Source organism: Ambystoma mexicanum, chromosome 12 (assembly GCF_040938575.1).
Source record: "Ambystoma mexicanum isolate Mex_15411 chromosome 12, UKY_AmexF1_1, whole genome shotgun sequence".
Lineage (NCBI taxonomy): Eukaryota > Metazoa > Chordata > Amphibia > Caudata > Ambystomatidae > Ambystoma > Ambystoma mexicanum.
The window spans coordinates 946185176-946195254 of NC_090936.1; the positions used below are offsets into that span (position 1 = coordinate 946185176).

The following is a 10079-nucleotide window of genomic DNA, read 5'->3' on the forward strand; positions in this document are numbered from 1 at the left end:
TTTGACAAGACTTTCATAGACTGGACTTGTCTAGAAACCTCATGTGGGGAGGACAGGGGAAAGGCAGAGATGGAGGGAAGAGAGGTGGCCAAAGAGGGGCCAGAGGAAGAGCAGAGAGTAGAGGGAGAAGGGGGAGAGGGAGAGGGAGAGGACAGGATGTCCTGAGTTTTAGAGATCAAATGAGAAGCCAGTGCCGTGCAGAGGACCTGGGAAGGGAGAGGAGAGATAGATGCCATTTACTCTCAGCCACCCTGCACTTGCGTTTAAGGGTGATGAGGTCTGAGTCATACAAGGAGTTGCCCTTGGCTTTCGGCTTCAGGCGTATCCGCATGACAGGGGTAAGAACATCAAGATTGTCAGATATAGCAGAGTAGAGCATGGAAAGAGCAGTGCCAGGGTGTGAGTCAGCCAAAGGGGGAGGGGGGAGATAAAGTGGTGGCAAAATCCTCAACTGACACACGCTTCATGGGTCGGATGACCGAGAAGGTGGGTGGCAGTGATGGAGTTGGCTTGGCCTGAGGGGTAGAGAGGGTGAGCTGGGAGAAAAGGAGAAAGTTATCACTCCAGGAGAGAGGAGTGGTGAGAGGGATAGAAAGGGGAAGGTGTGAGGAGATCAGAACATCCAGAGTATGCCCTGCAGAGTGAGTCGGGCCAGAGGGGAGAATGGGGAGTGCGGGAGAGTCACAAAGGTCGCGAAAGAGTCCTTAGGAAGGGCAGGAAGCATCCAGCTGGATGTTGAAGTCTCCAAGAAGGAGTAGTTGAGTGGGCGAGACCAGGAGGAAAGAGAAGAGGTCCGACCACTCCAACAGGAAGGAGGAGATCTGGCCAGGTGGCTGCTAGATAGTAGCCACAGTAAGGGAATGGCTAGGAGAGAGAGGGAGCCTTCAGACGAGGCATTCGAAAGAGGAGTAGGCCTGCGTAGGAATGACCGAGGCAGGAATCCACTCAGGGAAGATCAGGTCTACACCACCTCCAGAACGGTTGGACCTGGGCACAGAGAGGATCTTGCAGCTGTCAGGGAGGAGAGTGTCAAATCTTGTGACAGGGCTGGCTGTGAACCATGCCTCGGTGAGACCGAGGACATCGAGGTCAAGTTCCACCAGAAGGTAGCAGATTATAGCTGAGCGAGAGTTTAGAGTGGGAATACGGAGGAGGTTGCCATCCTTGAAAGACTTCTAGGGAGGGGTACAAATCAGAGGTATGCCCGGCGGAGGTGTAGAAGAAGCCCAAAGGGGGCCAGAAAGGCAAGGAGGAGAAGGCAAGGTAGCATAGGAGGAGACAGCAGGGGAATGCGAGGAAGCCCTGTTGGGAAGAGAAGAGACAGCAGGAGAAGAAAGGAAATTGATGAGGCGCAGGAAGCGTCTATCGAAGAGGAGAAGATTGGCCTGAGGGCCTTGGACCACGACAGTGCCATTCACATAAATATTAATGATGACCTTGGAGGAGTGGAAGGAGGCCAGGAGGGCCTCCCACTGCCACCATTAATGGGAGAAGAAGAGAAAGGAGAGAGCACAGAGACCATATGTAGGGTCCATAGGTCTGGTGAAGGAACGACAAAGAGGATGTCGTTGGTGAAGGTTTGCCTGGAGGAGGCACTGGTATAGGTGTCAGCAATAGGGAGGCCTGGGTTGGAGACCAGGCTGTCTTTTTTTAAACTTTTCCTACCAGATTCACTGAGGAGAGCAGGATAGTTGATAGAGAAGCAGATAGAGAAAATAGGAGAAACAGTACCATAGAGTAGGTGGTGAGAGGAGAGAAAAGGAAGGGGAAGGGAGGGGAGAACACTAGAGAAGGAAACAGGGTAGGGTGCAAGCAGACGAGACAGAGAGGCGACCCAAGAGAAACATTTGGACAAGATGACAGACACTCAGATTGAAAAACTATCACAAAAAGCCCCACCTAAGTTTGAGAGTCCTTATAAGGGGAAAAAGGCCTAGGTTCACAATGCAAATGTTCAATACTTTCCAATGCAATTATTAAAACGGGAGAAAACACCTAAGTTTGAGAGTCCTAATAGAGGGGGAAAAGGCCTAGGTTCACAATGCACATTTTAAATACTATCCAATGCAATCTTTTAAAAAAGAGACGAAACACCTAAGTTTGAGAGTCCTAATAGAGGTGGGAAAAGGCCTAGGTTCACAACGCTAATTTTAAATAATTTCCAATGCAATTTTTAAAACAGGAGACAAAACACACGCCTAAGTTGAGTGTGAGTGTCTGCTAGCTGGAGAGGGGTAACAGGGTAGTGTGCGGGCCACCCAAGGTGAAGGCTGGCCACTGGCATCCTCTGTGGACACCTGTAGACACCAGCTGGTACTGCTTCTGTTAGTGCCGCCCTTTGCCTAGGGCCTCTTAGCCGCAGGGGCTGCCGGGTAGAGGGCTGCCCAGGGAGGGCACGATAAGAGGGCCCAATGGGATATTGGGAGGTGCGGGTGGGATGGGAGGCGGTAGGAGGGTTGAGAGGGAGAGGAGATTGGAGGGAGGAACAGAGGGAACACAATCACAATAACATGGAAGCGGGTCGGTGGGAGGGGGTTTCACTTACTACATGGTCACAGGGGACTGGCGTTCGAGACTCACTGATGACTCACTTTTCTAGATTTTTGATTGGGCTGAATCGAACAGCATACTGTCCTCGATGTAGCTGGGGTTTAGAGCTGGTGTGGGGATTAGTGAACAATCACTGCATTTATATTTAATGGTGGGCAATCTTTTATATGTAAAAAAAAGGACTTGATCTACCTGTCCTTCATGTACCTGAGCATGGCCATGGATATGGTAAATAGATCTACGCTATGGCAGGAGCTCAGGTCCCTAAGGTGCCCGGAGGGTATTGTTCAGCTCCTAACTATTCTGCATCAAAATACCCAAGCCTGTTTCAGAAATAGAAAGAGTGGCCATTGAACTGATTTCTTTCCAGTTGAGGCAGGGGTGGATCAGGGTTGTGTACTGGTGCCCCTATTGTTCAGTGTATATATAAATGGCCTCTATGAAACTTTGGTATACTAAAGTCCTAATGTCCCGAGACTGTGGAATAGAGTCTTGACATTACTGGCTTATGCAGATGATACACTACTGATTGCCTGCAGATTACACATTACCTGAAAGTGAATGCGCTGAAATCTGATTTTATGGCATGTAATAAATGAAGACGGATACCTACACTTCCATCTATGCTCAGTAACAATGATAATATACCAATGTTCAAAGAGTTTGATTACGTGATTTTCCACTTCTTGTCTAACTATGCATTGGATCCACAAATCAAGAAACAGGCTATGAGGTTTAAACAAGCAATGTCAAAGTTGAACACCAAACCCATAGATTTATCACTAAAAGTATATGACAGCAAAGCTGCCTCAGTTGCTGTGTATTGAATGACGTTGTGGGGCTATGCGAGTACCAATTTGATCTAGGTAATTGAAATTAATGTTTAAAATAATTCCAGGGCTTCCTCATTCAGCTGCAAATCTTGGGGTACATACGGAACTGGGCTGTACCCACATTCATAATACATTTCTATACAGCCAGTATTACAATGGCTATGTCTGTGGAGGAACAAAAAAGCTGATCTCACACACACACTTGTTAGGATTTTACTCATAGGATCTTGCTGTAAGCATACCTTGGCTAAAGGCTATAAAATTGAAGCTTGATGAAATTGATGCACATCATACTTTACCATACCATAAGACACTTTAACTCAACTGTTGTTACCAACTTAACAAAGATGGCTATGCCCACATTCAAGAAAAAAGAGAGGTGGTAGAGCTCCTAAAACTGTTCAATCCTAGACATGCTATTATCGCACAATGTACTTTCCGAAAATATTTATTATGTGCATGTAACCCAAATCAGAGAGTTTTACAAACCGCAGCAAGGTTTAACTGCCTTTCTCTTAGAGCAACAATATTATTATGGATCAAACCTGCTTGGTGTGCCAAGCACCATTAGAAGATATTGCACACTTTAAGTTTTTTTCGCCTGGCCTACAGAGAGATTAGAAAACCGACTTTGCTACCAATGCTGAGAGAATCAGCTTTTACTCAGTATTGTGCTGCATTAGTAAATCTCTTATGGGCTGACTCTCAAAGGGTAGGATGGACACTTTTAATGTATTTAAAACGTGCACTGTATAAAAGAAAATGTGTATTAGCACTCTATTATTAGTACCCAGGTGTGTAACTCTTATAATCTGTTGAGAAGACTGCTGGCTCAATTTCTGGTTTCAGTAACATTGGCATTGGTGCTTTGCCCAAGTATGATGCTCAAGCCGCCCTGTGCAGGGGTCATCATTGTATCAGCAGCCATGAATTTACTCGGGAGGTCTTACATAATTGAACAGCAGCACAGGGCCAAAGCAAGCAAATAAATTAAAGCAGTTACCTTGCACAATAGTAGCCTCTGTGTCTTACTAACTGACTCCCAACTGCACACTCACAAGCACTCCACGCTGAAGCACTGTATTTCAATTTTGAGTCAGGTCTACCTGAAAAAGGGTCCGCTCATGAAGGCAGGCGGCTTCACAAATGATCCGGCCTCCCAACTGCACACTCACCAGCACTCTGCACTGCTCCACACTGAAGCACAGCATTTCAATTTCAAACCGTGTCTGCCCAGAAACAGGTCCGCTCACCAAGGCAGGCTGCTTCCCAAACATTCCAGCCTCCAAACTGCACACTTACCGGAACCCCGCGGCACTCCACATTGAAGCACGATATTTCAATTTCAAGTCGGGTCTGCCCAAAAAATTGTGCACTCACCAATGCAAGCTGTTCCACGAAGGTTCCAGATTCACAACTGCATGCTCATGGGCACTACGGTTAAAAGAACATTATGAAGCATTATTGAAAAACGACATATGTCAAAAGAGGGATTTTTAAAAGACAGTGCAGGAACATTATGAAACACCAGTTAAAAATCCTCTTTTAATAAGTGACATTCAGTGCAGCAACATTATGAAACACCTTCAGTTATTAAACCCTTTAAATTCTGTGAAAAATGAACTTTGGGTGAAGGAGTGTTATAGTTAATCATATGATTTAAAAAACAACATGGACATTTAGTGAAAACTCATTTAGTTGAAGGGAGGTTGTAGTGGAAAATCAAAAAAAAAAACAACGAAATTCAACATTTATGGTCATCAACATCACCATAACTCACATTCCCACCATGCACTGCTCATACCGACCTCTAGAGATACCCAAAGTGTTTCTTTGGTGTTGTTTTTAGGATTTGGCTGCCAGCATTGTCCCTCAATTTCCAACTGTGAATGAAAAGAATTTCCAGACCCAATCAAAACGTGACATGTTGTGTTTGGGTTAAGACGGCCAAGGAAAATATGATGACCTCATCTGTACAGTAATGCCTTCAGATCAGTACAGACTTTTTGCTGAATGTAACATTGAAGGTAAACATGTGCCCTGTTAAAAAGGCACAACAGCGAATCACTCAACTACCAGTCCAAACATGTTTGATAAGTGCTGCATTTCTATTATTTTTAAGGGTATTGATATTGCTTATAGTCCAGTGATTCATGTTACAGCTCCTTTGTCAGTGACCATATGTACCATATCAGAGAAGCACATATTACTTTTGAGCCCACTCTCCCCAACAAATCTTCAGTGGTGAGATTTTCTATGCAAATTAGAGGTGTTCTAGACAGTTCCACTGGCAATGAGAATGAATTGATACCTATGTTACACACCTAATCAGCACTAATACAAGCTGATGAGTAATGATATTAAGCTTTGGGCATGTTGCTATTAAGTTACCTATTGTACTGTGAGCACACGAAATGAGATGGGTTTAATGAGAAATGCTGAACCAGTGCAGATTCAGGTTGTCCGAATTAAACCTCTACAAAGGAAGCCCTGGGACTTGTTGAAACATGAGGCAAGGCATATTCCGGATATTATCAGCACTTGCGAAAAAGGGCAAAACAAGGTTATTTCAAAGTTGACTTTCGCTAACTTCACCACCTCCAGTCCTATCCAGATACCCAAGTACTTAATTCTTTCCTGACACCAAGTAAACTTGAATTGATTGCAGGTCTGTTGCATACACAAGTTATTGATTGGGAGAATTTCCGACTTATCCCAGTTTACCTTATAACCTGACAAAGCAGAAAATTGGTGAATATCTTGCATCAGATAAGGGATGCCAAGTTCAGGATCACGTAAAGCCACTAGCAGGTCATCCGCGTAAAGACAGATTTTATTCTCATGAACCTCCTCAATTAATGCGCCGAGATTGGCATCAGATCGCAGCAACACAGCCAGCGGCTCCATTGACAAGGTGAATAATAATGGGGATAGTGGACACCCCTGCCTGGTACCTTTGGTAAGCAAGAATTGTTCTGAAAGATTCTTGAGACAGACAACATAGTGGAAAATCAATTGTATTAAAATGAACTTAGCGCCACGTGCAAATTATCTCCTTTCGATGCTTCCAATCAAAGTGCCAAATCATTTTTTCAAAGAGATGTACAGGATTATGCTAAAATCATTTGGGATGGCAAGCCACCAAGACTTGCATTGTGGAAAATGAAACTTCCACAAGAATATGGTGAATGAACCTACCTCGCTTTACTGAATATCATTTGGCATTCATGGTTAGACATCTGTGCAAATTATTGACACGGAAGGAGAACCAATGGCTGAAATAATAAGGGAAAGCAATGCGTCGTCTCAATTGGCTAGCAAGGCTTTACTGACTACAGTGGCTTTACTGACTACAGTGCCAAAACATTCAAAAGGGCAAGATCCACTGACCGCGTTTCTGAAAGAATGCTGGTGCGGCCTATCTGATAGTATTGGAACCAATCCATTATTGTTCTTGGATGCTTCAATCTGGCTCAATCCGGCATTGAAATCGCAAAGGAAAGTACTATTCTGGCCGGCGTGGTTCCTAGCTCGATTCACGTACATCAAAGATCTGGTTGAAGATGAATGGATTCCATTCACACAGTTACGCCACACCTTTTATCTGATTGAATGCACCTATGCAGAGGATAGAAAATTGAAGAACATCATCTCCACGATTATGGGCCCTTCACAATTGGCGACCCAGGGTAAAGCTTGGCCATCTTCAGAAACTTGCAAATGTGCAGTTCACCCTGCTGCCACTATGTACGGAATTCTAAAAACATATCACAGGGGGGATCCAGAGGTTGCAAATGTTTGGGCTGCAGAACTAGGTGAATTGATTGATCAAGTTTACTGGCTAAGGTGCTATGGTAATGTGCGACCGGTGAGCATGGACTGGTGCTTAAGAGCATCGCAAACCAAATTACTTTTTAGAACTTATTGGACGCTGGTACGCATGTTTAAGAGACACCTGATGGAAAGTGATCTGTGTTGGTAATGCAAGCAAGCAAGAGGCACTCTCAGTCATCAGGTCTGGTTTTGTCCGAAAACAAAAGTATTCTGGGAGGGAGTTTGTGAAAGACTAGGCTTGGTATTATGCTGTACAGTTCCAATGACTGCGTCTCTTTTGGTACGTTGAAATGTGACATTGTTAGAGGATATTGAATTCAGGAAAAAAATATGGTTCCTCCGGCCTGTATGATTGCAAAAAGGATGATTATGAAGGCCTGGAAATCGTCTGCCTCTTTTTGCATCGACGATTGGGTAGAAGAGTTACTTACCGTCTCCACTTACGAAAAGGCAATTTACAAACTGAACAGAGATACAGAAACGATTTTGGACATATGGAGGAACTTCCTTGATGTATATGGTTAATGTTTCAGAGCTGACGCCATGTACTGATGGGTTTTGTTATAATTTAATGATGTTTGCAAGGTATATTGTTCATCTCTTGTGTCCATATAGGCCATTGTTATTTTAGCCATTACAATTGTTGTGTTGAAATATGTTTTATGATTATTCATGAGCTGTACTGCTAAATGATCATTTTAGGTTTCCTTTTTTCTATTCTTCTTCTCTTTTCCTAGTCTCTTTTTTCTGCTTTTCTTTCCTTGCTTTGTTATACATCTTTACAAGTTCATTTTTGATGACCAATTCTATGACTTAGCACCTCGATGTCTGCAGGCTGTTTGTGCGCTCTACAAATACAAATAAATAAAAAAATAAATATGACTTCATTTGTGACCTTATGTTGATTATTTGATTTTGATTGTCTTGTAACTTTTGGTTATGCGAAAATAAAGTGCTGAATGAGAAAAAGGGCAAAACATAATGCACAAAACCTCCACTGTTTAAGGAAAAGGTGCATTATTTAGGTCACAACATTTCTGTCAGTGCTAAATGACTAGAAAACAACCAAATTAAAGTTATTATGAAGCTCCTTCAACAAAAAACAAGGACAATGATGTATTTCCTGTGGGCAACTAAGAGCTGCTTGCAATGTTTAATGTGTCGTGCTACGATGGTGAGCCATCTACAAGAAATGGCACTCGTGTACACACCTGAGACTTAGTATGAACAATAGCTGAAGAGGAAGCATTCATGGAAATAAAATGATTGATTTTATTGTCCCATCTCTTTTAAAAAAATCCTTCTATAAAGTAACAATTAAAGATGGCACTCACAACTATTAATGATGCAGCAACATAATATGATAAACATTGACATTTGCACATTATAATATCACATTAGACTCAGTCTCACACTGGCTGCTGCCTTAATGGTCATTTTCTGTGTCTGCTTTAGCAGTAGAATCATCTGAAATTGTAATGTTGTGAACATGTCCCATTGTAGCATTACATTCTAGATACCTGACATTGGTCAGGTTCTCTACTCTTGAACTGCCTATTATAGTGTCCCCATATCTCAAAGAGGCCAACTAAGTTATTTTCTTTTTTCTTTTTTCGCTTTCTCTTTCTTTCAGGCCTTACCACCCGTCCGTGTTCCTTACTTCATTTCATTGAGGGTTACTATTACTGCATTGAGATGTCGTTTTGGATACCGTGCTTTTGAACATTAGATGTGAACATGGTTCAGTGATCTACTTGTACATATGTTCGCTACTAGCACAAAATAGAGGTTACTACATTTATGGATATATAGCTTTGTGCACACCTTCGGGCTAGTGTTTTTGTGCAATTTGGTTAGAAATTGGGATAATTAGCTATATCCCATTTATGTCTTTGTCTCCACGGATGCAATATGGTTATCATCTGTTTACTTAATGGGCTTCGCGAATGAAGCAGTGGCTTCATGGACTAATCAAGGTGAACATTTTTTTTTGTTGATATTGATAGTCCATTAAATTGAATTCTAATTAGGTGTGGAGTATGTTGAAGTCCAGTCAATTTTTTATTTTATTTTATTTTAATGACAATTTTCTGTCTTTTTTTCCTCAAATGATTTTTTTGTTTGTGTTTGATTTTTTGTTTATTTGGGTGGATGCTTTTATAGAAATTGAGATCTGCAATCAAGTTGGAAATACCCTTTGATACAACCATGGGACCCACTGGTCTAGTTGTAAATTGTAATTGTATGCAAATTTCAATATCAGTGTGTCTCTAATGTTAAATGTTTACTCAATAGTGCACCCTGACAAAGGTGACCATCATTTCCAACGATTGAAATAGATAACATTTTCGTTGCCGAAATATTTTTCATTGCCGTATTTTTGATGATACTTGGGTATTCTGTATCTACAGTAAGGCACTTATCACTTTTTGTGATAGCACCTCTATAGTGATTTCTATTTACTGTTTATGAAATATAGATGGATATGTATTACATCTAGCAGTAATTGATAGGGTGCTTTTCGATAAAAAAAAATGAGATTTTTGAATACCTTTTCTGTGTTGATATACATTTCAATGTATTTTAAGGATGTTGTTGTGTGAATGTAATAAATATTTTTATGCTGTTATGATGTTTTTGAATAATATTAAAATATGATGTTAAAATTGGTTATCTGACTGAGCCTCTCCCTTCTCCACATTTATTTGAATCAATTAGTATTTGAATAGTTTCTGTATTTACCTGTGTCACTTTTGATCTTGTTTTCTTACCAAGAGGTTACCTGAACAAAAATACAGCACATTTCTGCATCATGCCTAATACAATATAAGCTTGTGCTTAAGTATCAAAACTTTACAGTGA

At 41.8% G+C, this 10079-nt stretch overlaps 1 long non-coding RNA gene across 1 annotated transcript in view; it reads left to right on the top strand.

Moving 5' to 3' along the window:
- The window catches only part of LOC138514128 (uncharacterized), a 33003-nt gene extending 23166 nt beyond the window's left edge, over positions 1-9837 (top strand). The window contains exon 3 of the long non-coding RNA XR_011281876.1: positions 8851-9837. This is a non-coding gene — a long non-coding RNA (uncharacterized lncRNA). The remainder of the gene's footprint in view (positions 1-8850) is intronic.
- The last annotated feature ends 242 nt before the right edge of the window (positions 9838-10079 follow it).